The sequence below is a fragment of the Hemicordylus capensis genome, chromosome 6, assembly GCF_027244095.1.
Source record: "Hemicordylus capensis ecotype Gifberg chromosome 6, rHemCap1.1.pri, whole genome shotgun sequence".
NCBI classification, from domain to species: domain Eukaryota; kingdom Metazoa; phylum Chordata; class Lepidosauria; order Squamata; family Cordylidae; genus Hemicordylus; species Hemicordylus capensis.
Window position 1 is genome coordinate 145,187,876 of NC_069662.1, and position 19,099 is coordinate 145,206,974.

The following is a 19,099-nucleotide window of genomic DNA, read 5'->3' on the forward strand; positions in this document are numbered from 1 at the left end:
ACGTTGTGGAGCAGAGGAACCTTCACATTCACATACTGTAACTGTTACAGCAGAAACTCTGCTCCATGAGGACTTTTCAGCCCTAGCAATCCCACCTGCTAACAATGGTGAGGAAACCACATTAAAATGTAACACGCACTCCTGATCCTATGCATGCTAACTGAAAAGTAAGCCTCTGTAAGTGTCCAGGGTAAGGAGTGCAGCCCTATCCAGACATTTCACTGTGCATGCATACAAATGCCTATATACATATACATTTTTGTATGCAAATGAACATGCATTCATTTTGAAAGTGAACCTGAGCAGTCTCCATGAAATGGAGTATGTACAGACAGGCAATGTACTGCTGTATGTACAGATAGGAAATGTACCTCTATACGTACATTGAACCAATAGCGGCTGGTGTGAGTGCCACCAGTGTGGGGGGGGCGTGATGAGAGACATCTTTAAGTGTAAATTGATAGATGCTTACCTACGCTACCGCTGCACCTGAACACTGCTCCAGGCTGCAGCACGCCCCCTCCACTGAGGGATCATCTCCGCCACTCACTTGGCCTTCATGGAGTTGATCCCCTCCCTCGGCAACCACCCCACTGGCTGCTAGTGCATTGAACGTAACATATGGATAACTGTATGTGCATACAGATCTGTATGCAGGTACAGACACTCACATGTTATAATAAAAGTACACTTCCTATCTGTACCAAGCATTTGAAGGGCCTGAATTCAGGTTCGCTTTTAAAATGAACACAGGAACAGTCATTCACACAAACCTGTGCATGAGTGTACAGACATCTGTACACTTGTACAGCATAGTGTCTGAAACTGGCTAATGTGTGACCGGGGCTTATATGCTATGTTGCATCCAGGCAAGATGAATTAACTCTTCTATTCATGTTGTACAGTTAGTGCTTTATCTGTTTCACTGATTAGTTTTTAACTTTATATTGTTTTATCTGTTTCACTGTCCTGCTATTGTTATAAGCTACCATGAGCAGTATTGAACTGTTGTGGTCGGGGGTGGGGGAGGATATACTTATTTTAAACTAGCCCCATTTCAAGACTGACCTGTGCAAATTTAAGTGTGGCATGAAGGGCAAGGAAGAGGGAAGGTTGCCAGCAGCCACCTCTTCTTGTGCTTCTTGCAGGATTTGCAAGGAGTGTGAGGAGAGGTGCTCTTTGCAAAGCTTGCAAGGGCCAGGCCAGTCCTGAAGAGGGGGGAGCATCTTGCTGCCCTTCTGGTGCCCCAATAATCTGCTGCCTGAGGTCACTACTGCTTGTTGTGACTCCTGCTCATTTGACTCAATAGAGCCTATTGAGCTCAGCATAGCATACTTTATCCACACAACCACGCTGCAAGGTTGATTAGGCTAAGAGAGAGGGACTAGCTCAGTAGGCTTCCCAGTTGAGTGGAGGTTTTGAATGCTGATCTCTGGCTTAAAGTCCAACACTCTACCACTAACCCACACAATTATTTATATAGCACAATTAGGGTAGCACGGCACATTATACGTAATGAGAAAATAGGCCCCTGCCCCACTGGGCTTGCAATTTAAAATAGGCACAAAGGGGGACAACAGAGAAAGGGGATGGAAGTGGAAGCAGAGATAAAGTTGGGAAGAAGATGAAACTATTCCATGTACATTTATTTATTTGTCCGATATATATATATCACTTTTCATTAAAATAATGTCAAAGCGGTTTACAATATAATTAAAACAATGCATACTTAAAATACAAAAGTACAGATACTATAAATATAAGAATAATATCCCTATTTAAAAATTTAAATACTGATTTAAAATAAGAATACATAAAAACACCAAGCAGCAGCAGTAAAAACAATGCTTTCATTTAAAAGCCTGGGTGAAGAGCCACGTCTTTGCTTGTTTCCGGAAAACTGTCATGGAGACTGAGGAGCGGATGCCAGCTGGGAGAGCATTCCAAAGCGTAGGGGCAATGACTGAGAAGGCCCTGCCCTGCGTGCTTGTTCACTGAGCCTTTCTCACCGTCGGCACACGGAGCAGAGCCCTCTGTGATGATCTTGTCAAGTAGGCAGAACCTCTTGGGAGGAGACGATCCTTCAAATATCCAGGGCCCAAACTGTTAAGGGCTTTAAAGGTCAAAACCAGCACCTTGAATTGGACCCTGAAACAAATTGGTAGCCAGTGCAGCTCTTTCAGAATGAGTGTAATATAGCACTAGCAATAGCAATAGCACTTACATTTATATACCGCTTTATAGCTGGAGCTCTCTAAGCGGTTTACAATGATTTAGCATATTGCCCCCAACATTCTGGGTACTCATTTTACCGACCTCGGAAGGATGGAAGGCTGAGTCAACCTTGAGCCCCTGGTCAGGATCGAACTTGTAACCTTCTGGTTACAGGGCGGCAGTTTTACCACTGCGCCACCAGGGGCTCATGTGATCCCAGGGGGCAGCTCCAGATCAGGGGTGTAGCTATAATTGAGCAGATGGGGTTAAAGAACCCGGGCCCCCAGCTCCTGAGGGCCTCCCCAGCTCCACCCTTCTCTATTTTTTTCATTCTCTCCCTCACTCTGAGGGGCCACCAGAGAGAGGTGTGAACACAGGCCCCCTCTCCCCTAGCTAAGCCCCTGCTCCAGATAAAATCCTAGCTGCCACATTTTGCACTAGCTGCAGTTTCCGAATATTATCCAAAGGCAGCCCCATGTAGAGCGTGTTACTGTAATCCAGCCATACATAGTTACAGCAGGTCTTGACAAATTTTATTTGGATCTAGGAGCCAGCCCCAACATTTGGGAGGCAGGCAAATGACAGAATTACCAGAGTTCGTGACATTGCAGAGGTTTTCTTTTTATCCCCTTTACAAGTATCATACTTAGTACAGAAACAAAGCTGCCTGGGGCAAATAAATATTTGATTAAATAACTCTGTTTCTGAGTATCCTAGTCTGGATGCCATGGTTAAACTTCTAGGTGCCATGGCTCCTTGGGGCCTGGGATTTGTCAAGCCCTGAGTTGCAGAATGGTGTGACTAGGAGGTGTTTGACATTGTTGCCTCCTCCCTTGCTGATGCCTGCAACTCTTGGCATGCAGTTCTTCCTAGAGACAGCTTGTTTGATGGCATTTGTATATATTATACTGATGATACTGTAAATGCTTCTCTGAGGGAGGGCAGGATGCCTCCCTGTCTTAAGGAGGCAATCATTAGACCTCTTCTGAAGAAGCCTGCATTGGATCCCTCAGAGTTAAGCAACTATAGGCCTGTCTCCAATCTTTCATGGCTGGGCAAGGTAACTGAGGGGTTGGTGGCCTCCTAGCTCCAGTCAGTCTTGGAGAAAACTGATGGTCAAGAGACCCACTTCAAACTGGCTTTTGGGCAGGCTATGGTGTGTAGACTGCCTTGGTTGGCCTGATGGATGATCTCTCCAATTAGGAACTGACAGAGGGAGTGTGACTCTGCGGATCCCTTTGGATCTCTCTGCAGCTTTCGATACTATCAACCTTCTGGAACATCTGGGGTGGGGAGGCACTGCTTTGTAGTGGTTTCACTCCTATCTTTCAGGAAGATTCCAGATGGTGTCCCTTGGAGACTTGTTGCTCTTCAAAATGTGAACTTTTATATGGCATCCCACAGGTCCCCATACTGTCTCCAGTGCTTTTTAATATCTCATCAGGAGATTTGGTGCAGGATGTTATCAGTATGCTGATAACACCCAGATCTATTTCTCCATGTCAACAACATCAGGTGAAGGCATAACCTCCCTAAATGCCTGCCTGGAAGCGGTGATGGGCTGGATGAGGAATAACAAACTGAGAGTAAATCCACATAAGACAGAGGTACTTATTGTGCAGGGTCGAAACTCAGGAGATGAGTTTGATCTGCCTGTTCTGGATGGGGTCACACTTCCCCGGAAGGAACAGGTATACAGTCTGGGAGTGCTTCTGGATCCAAGCCTCTCCCTGGTGTCCCAGGTTGAGGCAGTGGCCAGAGGGGCTTTCTATCAGCTTCGGCTGATATGCCAGCTGCATTCATTTATGGATTTATTTATGGATAAATGATCTAAAAACAGTGGTACGTATGCTGGTAACCTCCAGACTGTACTACAACCTCCAGACTGTACTACTCCAGACTGTACTACTACTCTATGTGGGGCTGCCTTTGTACATAGCCTGGAAACTCTGGAATGCAGCAGCCAGGTTGGTCTCTGGGTCATCTCGGAGAAAACATATCACTCCTGGTGTGCTGAGTTCAATGAGATTTAATTCCTAGCAAGTGTGTTTCAGATTGTAGCTTTGCAATGAGCACACGTATGCAGAAGTCAGTCCTACTTGAGCATCCTATGCATACTTGCCCGGGCTAGGCCAGGGGTTCCCAACTCTGGATCCCCAAATGATGTTGGTCTACAACTCCCATGATCCCCAGCCACATGACTGAAGGCTATTGTGGCTGGAGGTGATGGGAGTTGTAGTCCAGTCACATTGACAATCCCATTCCCTGGCCTAGGAGTAAACTCAATTGAACACCGCGGCCCTTGCTTCCGAATAAACATGCACAGGCTTGCTCTGGCTGCCGTCTCTTAGCCACTGTGCTACACCAGCTTTCACAGTTGCACACGCAGCCCCCACAATATTATTAGGTGAATACATGACGCGTAATGGCTAGGGACTGCTGTGGCTGGGAATCATGAACCTGCTCCCTCACTTTCCACGTCCACATGAAAAGGTGGGGTGCTCCCATTGGCATCATGTAGAGTTGCCAACATTTCATTGCCAGAATGTGGGGCACAAGTTTGTAGGGGCTGGGAGGTGTATGCAGTGGTAATAAAGAGCCTGAGTATTATATGCTATTGAATAAATGAGAGACACATCAACATTTCATCCTTGAAATGAGGGGCATCCTCCTGCGTAATGAGGGACAGTTGGCAACCCTTCGTGGCATGCCACTCATTCATAAAAGCCCCGCAAGCCCTCCGCGGGTCGCATATATTGCGCGGGAGGCATCTTGTACACTACGACTCAGAGGCGCGCTCTGTCCTGAAGCCCGCGTTCCTCCAGGCTCAGAGCTCTTCGGACACAGCAGGTCGTCTGGTGAGCACCTGGGGCCGCTTTCAGCGGGGCGCCTGCCTTCCGCGGCCTTTCTTTCCCACCCTGCCGCCCCCCGCGGTGCCCACGCGCTGTGCCGCCGCCGCCACCCCCCGGAGAGAAGCGGGGACTCGGGCGCCCTACAGCTCTTCGCTACAGCCTTCTGTCGCCGGCGGCACTCAGGGCGGCCCTCCCCTTCCGTCCCAGCCAGGAGGAGCCACTCCACAGCGAGCGCGCTCCTTCCCGTCAGGGTCACTTAGTCAGACTCGGGGCTGCTGCTGCTGCTGCTGGCGGCGGAGGAGCGACCTCCTCCCTCCTCCTCCTCCTCCTCCCGCGAAGCCAGGCCGGCAGCTGCGGCGCTTTGCACGAGCCGAACTTTCCCATTGGGCGCCCGCGCGCCCTCCCCGCCCCCAGCCAGCTGCTCGCCTGCCTGCAAGCCGCCCGCCCGCCGCGAGCACAGCCGCTGCCGCCGCCCACAGAAGAAGAACAACTTTCTCCTTTGTTGCCAACTTCTGCCCTGTCCTGCCTCAGTCCGGCGCCGCTGCTGGAGGGAGAGCCGAGGAAAGGCAGGTGGTGGCCGGGGACCAAGGTAAGAGGCTCCCCGGCGCAGAGGCAGCCGGCTTGTTGGGACACTCGCTCCCTGCAACCTGGTCGTGAAATTGCAAAGAGCTGGCTCCAGGAAAGCGGGGCTGAGCTGGGCTCAGTTTGGGGAGAGCTGCGGCGTCCCCCTCAGCCAAGGGGCAGTGGGGGCGGGGGCGAAAGGTCGCGACTTCCTCGCTCTTCCTTTTCCTGCCACTGTGTTCTTTCTTCCTCAGCAGTCAGGGCGTGCAAAGCAGCTACCTGGCTCTGCTCTTCTGCTGCAGGCGACCATTCAGCAACCAGCAAGCGGGTGGGCAGGAGTGTACCTGCGGGGGGGGGCGGGACGTGTTGCCCACCCCTCTCCCTGGCGGCCCCTCAGAGTAATGAGGGAGGGGTGGAGATGGGGGGGTCCTCGGGAGCTGGGGGTGGGTGGGTGGGTCCTTTGAACCCTTCCGCTCAATTATAGCTACGCCCCTGAGGCTGGGGGCTTCCTTGCCGGGTTGCGTAGCCTCCCCAGGTGCCCCCGAGAGTCCTCAGGAGGAGCGGGGACCCCAGGCTGGAGGGGAAGCGAGGCTCCTGCAAGCAGCTGAGTCCAAGGGAGCCGCGTCGCTTCCGGGGAAACGCGCTCCTGTCGCGTCCTGCCCAGGCACTCTCTCAGGGTAAACGTGCCTTTATTTATTCGTAGCCCCAGGACCGCCGTCGCCTTTGTGATTCAGTTCCCCGCTTAATTGCAACAGGCTGGTTCTTAGTGGAGTTCAGCAACACACTTAGCAGCCAGGTGACAGCTTTGGGGTTGAGTCTGTTCATTGAATCCGAAGTTTTGTTTCTAACATGAACGTGAAGGTCCTGGACATCTGCTGCGATTCCTTAATATGCCTGGTGGTTAGAGGTTTGGCTGTTGTAAGTCTGTTTTGTGACCTGGGGAGCCTGGCTTAGAAGTGCATTCATATGTCTGCTGATATTTCCATCCAGAGCTCTGTGAGGTTTTTAGGAAATGTTTCTTGTTTCTGAAGATGCCTAAGCTAAAGTAAAGCATGTCTGACTTTTTGTTCTTTTGGAAGGCTATCAAGGGTGCAGAATCATAGCTTTGTTTTGCCAGACTTAGCTGAATTGATATTTTGTGGGGTGGGGGTTTCTTTTGGGGATGTCTTTAAATGTTGCATCACGTGATTTCACAAATCTTGTCAAATGTGGTGTTTTTCTAGCCCCAGTGGGTCCTCTTCATTTTTATTAAATGAATATGAACAGGAAGGAAAGACGTGTGTGGACAGCTTGAAGTTTCAAAATATAGGGCTGTAGCTGTTCCTAAAGCAGTCCTTTGCTTAGTGTAACTCTGGTTCTCTGGTTGTTGGCAACTAAGATACCATGGAACTTGGCTTGCTTAATTTCAGTCTGTCTTCAGCTCAACTTTCAGCATAACTTACTTCCAAGGAAATGTACTTGGAATTGCAGGAATTGCAAAAGTTTGCCTGATCCTAACCATCCTTGCTTGGAAATAAGCCCGGTGACTTCAGTGGAAATTCCAAGTAAATGTGTTTAGGGCTGTCTTAGTCTTAGGTAGGCTGGCAAAGACTTCACAGTTAACATTTTGTGCAGGAAGCTGTGATTGATAAGCACAATTATACCACCAGTTCTTATTCAAAACCGCCTTGGGGTTATTTTTTAATGAAAGGCGGTATAAAAATGCAAAAATAAATAAATAAAAATAAATAAAGATGCTGTGCTCCAGCCTTCCAAGTATATTGTATCAACTGCCCTTGTTTGCCTTTAACAGGTTGTTGTGATATGGCTTAAGCTAGAGGTTCCCAACCTTGGGGCTTCAGATGTTGGACAACTTCCATCACCCCAAAGACTGTTGTGGCTGGGGATGATTGGATTTGTAGTCCAGCAGTATATGGATTCCCAACCTGGGTTCCAACCTGTCTTAAGAGAAAGAGGTGGCAGCTGTTCTCAAAAATAGACTGGATTAAAATTGACAGTTGAAGTGGATACTTAAACTTGAGGACTTGCTGCCTCTTGACTCCCATTAACACTTATTTGAAAATATAATAGTTCTTGGATATTTTATCTCCCTTCATTAAGTTCTCATTGTAACATTCTTGCTAGGCAAAGCAACAGTTCCCCTCTGTGCATGAGAAAAATTGTACGTCATAGAGAAGACTAAGCTGAACCCTTCTTCCTGAAGTGCTAGTCTTGTCTGTATAGGATTGTCTGTATAGTTTCAAAATGGGGAGCATTCAGACAGTGTATCCTCAGGGAGGTGCAGCCTGGGAAAGGATTTAAATACTTGATTTCTTGTGTGTGTAAGCTCACCAGAAAACGAGGCTTTTGCAAAATGTTTGGTGGAGAAGTCAAGATAATTTGTGCCAAGATGGCTCGCAAGAACCAAAAATCTTTTAAAAACACACAACACTAAAATTTCACAATCATCAGATTTAATGAAACTGTTGTCCAAAGCAACAAACAAGCAGTCTCGGTAGCCAAATGCTTTCTGAAATAAAAATATTTTGCATCCTCTCTAGAAGGGGACAAAGAAGTAGCTCTGTATCTTACTTAGGAGGGTGTTCCAGAGGGCATTCTTGTGGCTACTGCCTTAAAGAACCCGTTCTTTGCAGCTGTGATCAGCTACAGCAAACTCTTCCCCCACCCCACGGTCAGACCCTTCAAAGAGAAGCGGTGGAAGGAACCACAACAGCAGCAGATGTCATGCCTGAGGCCTGGAAGTAGATATTCCACCATTGTGTCTACCAGACATTACTTTTGTTTTCAAAGGTTATGCCTGTTTTGTCACCTGCCTTGGATGCTTGTTAAGACTGATAGATGGGATATAAATACGTTAAATTTAAATAAAATATTTTCACTTCTTGCAGCAAGGGTCCTTGAAATAGGACCTGACCTGCCAGCCAGCCAACCACAATGGTGTTGTGTTGAAACTACTTATCCCCATGCTTGCTTGCAACCCAGACAAGAGTATGCTAACCTTACTTAGCCCATCAATGTCTAACTTAGACTTGTGAATCTCTATTACCTATATATATGTATATTTAAAGCGCTTGGGCCTTGCATACTTATTGACATGAAATTCCCAGACCAAACCACAAAAGACAAAACATGCCATTTTCACAGGTAGGTTCCAGATCTTGCCCAGAATACAAAAAAGAAAAAAATAGAAAATCCCAGAAAAATCTCAGATAATGTGGGAAAACTCATCCATTGGAAAAGCACAGGTTGGGGTTAGGATTATGGTTCAAGCAAACTTTGGCAGTTTTCTCGGGTACTCTAGGTGCATAAAGTCTGGACTTTGTGGTATAGGATGTGTGCTAGCAAACGACAAGCCATTTGATGCGTGTAGATGTGCACATGCACACAGTGTCTCTCTCAAACCTTGGATGAAGTTGAATATTCTGCATGGTACCCCAGTATCATGTGGAGACGCTGTTCCCACTGCACAATGCTGCACTTTGCCCAGTGTCAGTGGGGCTACTTTAAGGGAAACGGAAAGTGCAGTACTGTGCAGAGTTCAGCACAGAGGGAAATGGCTCTCACACTGAAGATCTTTTGCCAAAGTGCCCCCACGTAACAAATAGTGAAGATTACTGCTTTAGAGCAGGGTTTCTTAACCTTGGGCCCCCAGATGTTGCTGGACTACAACTCCCATCATCCACAGACATGGCCTTTGTGGCTGAGGATGATGGGAGTTGTAGTCCAAAAAACTTCGGGGGGCTCAAGGTTAAGAAACCCTGCTTTAGAGCATTCGTGAACTGTCAGGCCAACTGCCCATTTGGGAATTAAGACTATTTAGCATTTATATGGCACTTAGGAGTGATTGTAGGGATGTGCCTGGAACTGTTCCGGAGGTGGTGGGGGTGTTCCCTTAAAGGCGAGGGAGGGTGCAGTTACCCCTCCCGTCGCATGTAGCGAAGCCCCTCAGGGCAGCAGCGTACCTCCCTGGTGCCCCGTTGCCATCCTCTGCCGGAAGTACTGGGCATGTGTGCATCCATTGTGTGTGTGTGTGTGTGTGTGTGTGTGCACGCCCGTAAGGGAACACTGGGGGAAATGCAGAGGGAGGGGTAAGTGCACCCTCCCCCACTCTTAAGGGAACACCCTCGCCGCCTCCGAAAGCTGAAACGTTCCCGGTCGCCGAGGCGTTTTGGAGGCCTCTATATGGCCTCCGAAAGATCTCGGGCTCAAGTCTACTTAATTGTCTTATCTCACAGGGTGATTGTAAGGATAAGTTGTGCTGTTCCTGTGGGAGCTGTAAACTGAAAGAGAATGGCATGTTGAGCACAATCTAGTGAGCTCATGGTCGAGATTAGATTTGAATCACATTTCAGGATTTGTAGCTCTCTTAAGCCTATTTATTTATTATTTATTTATTCGATTTCTGTACTGCCCTTCCAAAAATGGCTCAGGGTGGTTTACACGGAGAAATAACAAACAAATAAATAAGATGGAACCCTGTCCCCGAAGGGCTCACAATTGAAATACTACACTAATCACTAATATACTACACTAATGGTGCAACTATACAGTAAATTGTTTTAATAAAAAGGCTGGTGATTTTGCTCTGGAAAGCAAACTATGATCTAGCTTTGGGTGCAAAATGAAATGGAAAAGTTGTGCCTTTTAGTTATTAATCTCAGTTCCTAACCTTGGGCTCTCTATTGTGGGCTACAGCTCCCATCAGTCTATGGACATTGTGGTTATGGATGATGTGGAATTGTATTCTTTCAACATCTGGGGACCCAAAATTGAGAACCCCTGATGTAGATAATTGGAGCACTTGTACAACTTGTGTTGGGGCCTTTTGAGAGTCCTAGAGTCCATATTTGTTCATCTGTTGTCTTTATATTAAAACACAATTTATGGTCTGAAGTGCAAGTAGCAACTATTCTTAAGTGCAAGTAGCAACTTTAATGCATATAACATTGGGTTAAAACAATCTGACTATAATATATTTTAAGGTCCCCTGTTCTTCGCTCTCCCAAAAGCTAGCTTGCAGTATTTCTGAAAGGTGTTTAGACTTGGACGCATCTCCTATGGAAGGGAGTTTCATAATGGCACATATACTTCTAAGAGTGCCCTCCTAGCTGCTTCAACCTAGCGCTAGATTATATTGTTGGAATCCAGCCCTTGTGTAATCTTTGAGATTTCAATGGGATATATGAGTGTTGTGTCTCTAAAGGTTCCTTTTCGTAGTATTTTCAGTGGTGGGAGACCATCTGTATCATGGCTCCTTCTCATGTTGCTTGGCAATATTGGATGTATGAGAATCCACCCCACAGCTCCTTTCCATGGTAGTACTGCCCCTCTGGAAATGGGGGGGGGGGGGGCAGAGCTGGCATGGGAAGAAGCCCATGGTGTGGATTCTGTAGTCGGAGTTGCAGTCAATGGCTGCACAACTTCAGCCCTCCAACTCTTGTTGGACTACAGCTTCCATTGTACCCAGCCACAGTGGCCAATAGTCAGGGATGATCATTCATAAATGACCCCTGCTAACTGGGCAAAGAGGCACCTTTTACCGTGGTGATTTTCTTTATTTAGCAGGGGGAGAGTAACTGGCCCTATCCACCCCCAGCACAGTACCTCCAGTGACTGTTGCTGGTGTCTATCTTATGTTTCTTTTTAGAATGTGAGCCCTTTGGGGACAGGGAGCCATCTTATTTGTTTGTTATTTCTCTTTGTAAACCGCCCTGAGCCATTTTTGGAAGGGCGGTATAGAAATCGGATTAATAATAATAATAATAATAATAATAATAATTTAAAAAATGATCTAGAAGTTGGGGTAAGCAGCGAGGTGGCCATATTTGTAGATGATACCAAACTATTTAGGGTAGTGAAATCCAAAACGGATTGTAAGGAGTTCCAAAAGGATCTCTGCAAATTGGGTGAGTGGGTGACAAAATGGCAAATCAGTGTTGGCAAGTGTGAAGTGATGAACATTGGGATGAAAAACCCCAACTTCAAGTATATGCTGATGGGATCTGAGCTGTCCGAGACTGACTAGGAGAGGGATCTTGGGGTGATGGTGGACAGCTTGTTGAATGTGTCGACTCAATGTATGGCAGCTGTGAAAAAGGCCAATTCCATGCTAGGGATCATTAGGAAGGGGATTGAAAATAAAACTGCTAATATTATATTGCCCTTATACAAAACTATGGTGCAGCCACTCCTGGAGTACGGTGTACAATTCAGGTCACCACATCTAAAGAAGGACTGGAAAAGGTAGAACTAGAAAAGGTGCAGAAGAGGGCAACCAAGATGATCAGGAGCCTAGAGCATCTTTCTTACGAGGCAAGGCTACAACACCTGGGGCTTTTTAGTTTAGAAAAAATATTACTGTGGGGAGACATGATAGAGGTCTATAAAATCATGCATGGTGTGGAGAAAGTGGATAGAGAGAAATTCTTCTCCCTCTCCCATAACACTAGAACCAGGAGTCATCCCATGAAATTGATTGCCAGGAAATTTAGGACCAACGAATGGAAGTACTTTTTCACACAACGCATAATCAGCTTGTGGATTCTCTGCCACAGGATGTGGTGACAGCCAACAACCTGGATGGCTTTTAGAGCAGTTTGGATAACTTCATAGAGGACAGGTCTATTAATGGCTACTAGTTGGAGAGCTATAGGCTACCTCCAGCCTTGAAGGCCGGATGCTTCTGAGTACCAGTTGCAGGGGAGTAACAGCAGGAGAGGGGGCATGCCCTCAACTCTTGCCTGTAGGCTTCCAGCGGCATCTAGTGGGCCACTGTGTGAAACAGGATGCTGGACTAGATGTTGGAGGTCCATAGTTACGCCGCCCTGTTGTAGTCTATCCGTTGTAAGGACTGATCAATTAAAACTTGCAGCCCTGGTAAACATCTCCTTGAAAGCAGGATAGTGAGAAATGGAATTCAGCAATGCTAGTCTTTTCTAGTCTCCTTTGGATAATGTTGCTGCAAACTGTAAAGGAGACCTGCATCTTGTGACATTTTATGTTTTTAATGTTTTTTTCTCTAGAAGCTGTGTGGACACTTCCTGATTGCTTCATGTGTTGGTGCTAGAATTTTGCTGTGGATGGAGCTGCATTGGGTGTCAGATTATTGTTCTCTCCCATGTTAACATCCTGTTTGTTTTTAATGCTTCAGTGTTTTTGCAATAGGAAGTTTAAACTTCTACCCTTACCCTTCCAGGAGTGTCTTATAGAGGCAAATTCAGAGCAGCAAATTACAGGCTTTTCTCTTTCCCCAAGTTTTAAAATATTGCTCTTCATTAAAGTAATTTCTTTACCACAGGGGTTTTAATCTTGGTTATGGTGATCGTTTTGTAAATCCACTGGGAGGCTAAATATGGAAATACAATTTTAATTACACTTTAATTGTAGTCAGTAAATTGTGCCTTTGGGAATTAAAAATATGGCTTCTTAGGAGGTATATTTCTTAGATACTTTACTGAGTTTCATTTTCAGAAGTCGTATACCACTGAGTATAGTACTATATTCTGAGGGCAAACAGCATTTCACACTGTTTTTGAGAGTTTCCTGAGGCATGTCATGTTGCTAGTCACTTCTTGAAACTGATCACTGGACTAGATAGATGCTTGACCTGATCCATCACCAAGACAATTCTAATAGGGGTAAAGGAATGAAGAATTTTGTCCTCACTTCAGGGTGCACGGATTCATTCATTCTCATTCTCTCTCTCTCTCTCTCTCTCTCTCTCTCTCTCTCTCTCACACACACACACACACACACACACACACACACACACACACACGGCATCATGCTTTTCAGCAGAGTTTTGTAATTGGCTATGGGTTGTGGAAATGATAGGGTTGTGTTTGTGTGATGCTGAAAGCTAGCATTTGGCAATGCAAATCTTGCTTCTGTACCATGTAACTGACATCTTCCTGATGTAATTTCACTAGGGTACAAAACTGGTGTACTTAGCAAGAATAGCACTTTTCATAAGCTAGGGAAACTGTGTTGGAAAAGCCAGCACAAAGAATTGTTTTGCATTCCCATATCTGGGAGGTGACTTCTGCTCCAACAGGATTGCAACTCCAACCAGAAATGTTTTCCAAACATAGAGGTGGCCTTAGCCCTGGATGTTCTTGCTCCCTCTTATCATGATGATTGTGCAGCAATGCTCCGTTGAAAGCTGTGTTGGAACCTTTCAAAGCATAATAAAATCTGATGTGGATTTGGGGGAGTGGTGTGTGTATATTTTGAATTTTCTTGCAGGATACTGCTCGAGCATTCAGTGTCTTTACTGACACTGAATGTTGTTGTTGTTGTTTTTACATTTATATCCCGCTCTTCCTCCAAGGAGCCCAGAGCAGTGTACTACATACTTAAGTTTCTCTTTCACAACAACCCTGTGAAGTAGGTTAGGCTGAGAGATGCGTGACTGGCCCAGAGTCACCCAGCTAGTATCATGGCTGAATGGGAATTTGAACTCGGGTCTCCCCGGTCCTAGTCCAGCACTCTAACCACTACACCACGCTGGCTCTCATGTTTTATCAGTGAATGCATTCAGTATCTTTACTTTAGAAAGTACTTTTTTTTTGAACAACGAAGGAATAATATGACAGACATCTCTTCCTCCTCAGGCTTTTAAGGCACACAAGTAACTTAGGAGCATAGGAAGCTGCCTTATACGGAGTCCATAGAGTTCAGTATCATCTGCGCTGACTGGCGGCGGTTCTCCGAGGTTTCAGGCAGGAGCCTCTCCCAGCCCTATCTGAAGATGCTAAGGAGTGAACCTGAGACCTTCTGAATGCAGGCATGTAGATGTTTTTCCACTGAGCTATGGCCCCATCCCCTAATATCTTATAGTGATCACATGTAATCACCTATCCAAATGCAAAGCAAGGCAGATCTTGCTTGGCAAAGGGAACAATTCATGCTTGCTACTTAATGGTGCAGTGGAGAAATGACTTTGCCGGTTTGAATCCCCGCTGGTATGTTTCCCATACCATGGAGATCACCTATATTGGGCAGCAGTGATACAGGAAGATGCTGAAAGGCATAATCTCCTACTGTGCAGGAGGAGGCAACGGTAAACCCCTCCTGTATTCTACCAAAGACAACCACAGGACTCTGTGGGCGCCAGGAGCCGACACCGACTCAATGGCACACTTTGCCTTTACCACAAGACCAGAACTCTCTCTCTTAGTAAGTCACTTGTTTCTTCTGTGTGCAGGGACAGAACACATTCTTGGACATTGTGGATTGTTTAAGTGCGCTTCTTATGAGTATCAGTATGGCATCTCTGGCTGGAGGTATGCCAAGATCTGTTATCTTAAAACACTGAAATTGTATTTGCTTCTGAAGAAGAAAATATCCCTGATATGTGCAGATTGGAATGAAAGTTGAGAGTTTCTGTGTGGGGAGGAAGGAAATGGCACTTAGATTTTGTACAGTTAATTGCAGTGGGGTGCGTATTTATAGATTCATTTAGAGCACTGGTCAGAAACAGCAAACAATTGAGATCTGTTAAATTCAAACCTAAAAATTCAGATATAAATATTTATGAACCATAAACATGGTTCTCTTTAAAAACATATGCACACACACACACACACACACACACGTATGTTCCTCCTGTGTGTTTCCCCCAAGTAAAACTGACTGTCGCATGTAGTGTTAATTTCCATGAGAGATAGTGACTGGCCAAAGGACGCTTGGCCAGTAAGCATTATGACTAAGTGGAGATTTGAACCTGGATCTTCCCCAGTCACAAATTGTCCCTTTCCAGGGCCCACCCTGGTTTGCAAGTAGATGGATGTGAGCCTTGCCTGCTGTAAGATAGTCACCTTAGGGGATAACATAAGAACAGCCCTTCTGGATCAGGCCCAAGGCCCATCTAGTCCAGCATCCTGTTTCACACAGTGGCCCACCAGATGCCTCTTGGGAGCCCACAGGCAAGAGGTGAGGGCATGCCCTCTCTCCTGCTGTGGCTCCCCTGCAACTGGTATTGTGAGGCATCGTGCCTCTAAGGCTGGAGGTGGCCCATAGACACCAAACTAGTAGCCATTGATAGACCTGTCCTCCTTGATGGGAGCCAAAGCTCAGTCATAGAGCATCTATTTTTCATGCAGAAGTTTCCAGGTTCAATCCCTGGCAACATCTCCCGATAGGACTGGGAGAGACTTCTGCCTTAAACCGTGGAAAGCCACTGCCAGTCAGTATAGACTATACTGAACTAGGTGGACCAATGGCCTGACTCTGTATAAGGCAGCCTCCTATTTTCCTAACTCCAGGCCAACACTTAACACCCCTCTGGCTCCCAGTGTAGAGCTCGTGACCTTAACTAGTGATGCCAGGGACTTGACTCTAGCAAATCACCTGTCCTTTTTCTTAAGTAGTTCTACTTATTCCAGCTCAGTAAATATCCAGAAACTAGCTGATGAAGGATTGTTTTCTAGGTCCGTACATATCCAGAAACTAGTGGATGGGCAGTGAATTCAAAAGGAAGTCTTGAGTCTCTCTGTTCAGTCCCTGAACTGCATTCCTGGGTGTCTAGGATGGAGGCAGCTTGTTTGCGAGCTCCAGTTGTATCCACTCCTGTTTTGGTCTGAAGTAAGGAGCAGCTGAAATGCATGTGCCAGGCTTGTGTTTGGCTGCTGGCTGCTCCTGCTTCACGGGGGGTGTGTGTCTGTAAAAGTGTAGCATTATTTTGGATTACATTGCAGCCTGCTCAAAAGTGCTTTGCATTTCCCAGCTGTTTCTCAGTTTTCCTCTGCCTATCCCTGTCAGCTGCTTTAGTACCGGCATTTGCAGATATGTTCCTTCTTCTGATTTTACACTGAGAGAGTTGTTGTTCCTGGTGACCAGAGTTCTAAAATGTAATTAACCTTGGCACTTCTCTGAGCATAGTTGTTGCGCAACTGGACAACATAGTGGTCTAATATTGTCAGATATGGTTAAACATTTAATTTGTTATGACGACAAATGAGGCCCAAATGGCTATTTTTAAATGCCAAAGTATGCAATATTTTACAATGAAACTACGTTTTTGAGACTGTTGAGACTTGTTTTAGGAGACTGTACAACGGATTGAATTTAAATGTACGGAACTATGCAGGAATTAATCACCAACTTTTGCGGGGTGGGGTGAGCAAGTCTCCAGTGCAGTTCTGATAGTGAGGCAATTGACCAGCTCTCCAGGGCAGTGTTTCTCAACCACTGGTCGGCGGACCAGTGCCAGTTCGTGAGCTGTTGGTACCAGTCTGTGAGGGTACTGGTTCATCTCGTGTAGAGGGGCGGGGCCTGGGGTCCACGGAGCCTTGTCAAGCTCTAAGGAGCTCATTTCTAGGCAGGCAGCCTTTGCTCCTGGATAACGTTCATTTAGCTTCCTCGAATGAACATTATCCAGCAATGAGGGCTGTATGGAACTGAGCTCTGGAGAATTCCCGGCGGTGGCGCCTGCAGGCCCAAAATTGTTTTGTGAGGCCTGGGGTTGGAGGTGACCCCTTTACTAACTGCTGCTCCGAGAAACTGCACATGTAGAATGTACTGGTCCATGACTCCAAAAACATTGAGAAACACTGCTCCAGGGTAGCAGCATGTTCACACTCGTGTATCCAAAGTACAGAATAAACGGGAAGTTGCCAAACACCAGGCAAGAGTGATTGAGCAAAAGCTGCTTATCTCGAGATGCCAGGCTGCGTTCTTACTGGTGTGTAGAGGGAGCTGAAGCATGAAAATTAGAGGTAGAAAAATGGAGTAAGTGCTATCTTGCACAGGTGTGCTCATATCTTGCCTGGTTCATATAGTGGAGAGGTGAGGTCTGTTTTTAAGAGAGTCCTTCTCAGCATTTATGTAGCACTTTGGACAGTCTACTGAGATACTGCATATGAAGCCCTTAATGCTTGGTCAAAGACCCTAGCACTAGCACAGTGTTCTTCCCTGTAAGGCCCAGGGGCCAGTGGCAGCCCCCACCAACCTATGCTGGCCCCTTGATGAATTGTTTATTAGGCCTGTGTCAAGCTTCAACTGATGCTTTGTACTCTGCACAGTTACCCTGGCACCATGCAGAGACCACCATTCTCACGGTGCAGTGCTGCTCTTTGCCCAGTGCCCAGGGGTGCTCCTTTAAGGGAAATAGAGTCCTCCTGAGTACCTGCACCATCTTGAAAATGTGTACAAAGTGCTGGGAATTGTTGCCCTTCCCAGGGCTTTTCTTCTAGAGCTCTTACGGGCTCTTTTAAAGGTCCCTCTCAGGACTGAGAAAAGCACAGTACTGTGTGGCATTCAGCTCAGTGTGAAATGCCTCCCGCGTTGAAGTCCCGTCCCACCCACCCCCAATGGCCCCTGCATGAAAAATACAACTACTATTACGGATATGTATATACTGCTTTTCAGCAAAAGTTCCCAATGCAGTTTACAAAGAAAAATAATAAATAAAATGGTTCCCTGACCCCAAAGGGCTTACAGTCTGAAAAGAAATGTAAGATAGGCACCGACAACAGGCACTGGAGGGATGCTGTGCTGGGGATGGATAGGGCCTGCTCTCCCTCTGCGAAATAAAGAGAATTGCCACTGGAAAAAGGTGCCTCTCTCCTCAGTAGCTACATTGTATAGTAGCTTTCATAGTGAAAATCGCTGCCTTAGCATGTATTGGTAGTGGTCCTTTGGCCTGTTACAACTGAGGATCGGTTTTGTGCCTGGAACTGGGCACAATTGGCCTAGAAACCTTATCCCATTCTTACTCAAGAGTCTCATAGAGTGCTGTGGAATGACTTTCAGGGTCAGATTTGAAACTAAGTTTTGTATCACTCAAAAGCTTACTACCTCAACCAACACCTGTGATTCTGTAGAAGGACTTTGTCTCTGGGGCCAAAAGCAGTCAAAAACTATAGCAATATTACTGAGTTTTGAGAAGGCCTTAAATTGAACACTTGCATTATCAAAGTATTCTCAACATATTGTCGGGGGTCAAGCTCGATGGTGTTAGCAGTCACACTGCTGATTCTTTATACTTTGTTCTGCTGATGGATGAGCCATTTTATGCAAGAAGCAGGCTATCCAGAACTCTGTACTTTAAAGTAGTGTCGGTTCTACACTCTGTGGTGTGTAGCTGCTTCAAATGCTCTGCAAGTCTATCAGGATTTGAGAAACAAATACCACCCTCCAGTTAATCTCTTGAAGCACCAAGCAGGGTTGGTTGGGGGCTCTGGGGGCTGTTGGAACAGATATACCTAGACGAGTCTGATATGACCTGTCGGTTGTGTTGACCCAGACTTGTTAGTCCACTCATATACCAGATATTAGGATAAGAGAGCCTTGACAAGCACCGCTGAATGCCAAAAGCCTTATTCATAATTGAAACTGCTGTTACATTGCAGCTGGCTGCTTGGCATCCCATTGAATCTTGATGGTTCCCTTCCAGCAAATCCCCACACCTATGTGTGCATACACTGCTGCGGTGCATCTGCTTCTGAACTTCTGCCCTGTTCCTAGTTGTG

The 19,099-nt window shown here is 46.4% G+C and overlaps 1 protein-coding gene across 1 annotated transcript in view; it reads left to right on the forward strand.

Moving 5' to 3' along the window:
* Nucleotides 1-5,509: 5,509 nt before the first annotated feature.
* Nucleotides 5,510-19,099, forward strand: part of SVIL (supervillin) — a 208,902-nt gene continuing 195,312 nt past the window's right edge. Inside the window, exon 1 of the mRNA XM_053261296.1 lies at nucleotides 5,510-5,655. The gene's annotated coding sequence lies outside the window, so the exon portion shown is untranslated. The remainder of the gene's footprint in view (nucleotides 5,656-19,099) is intronic.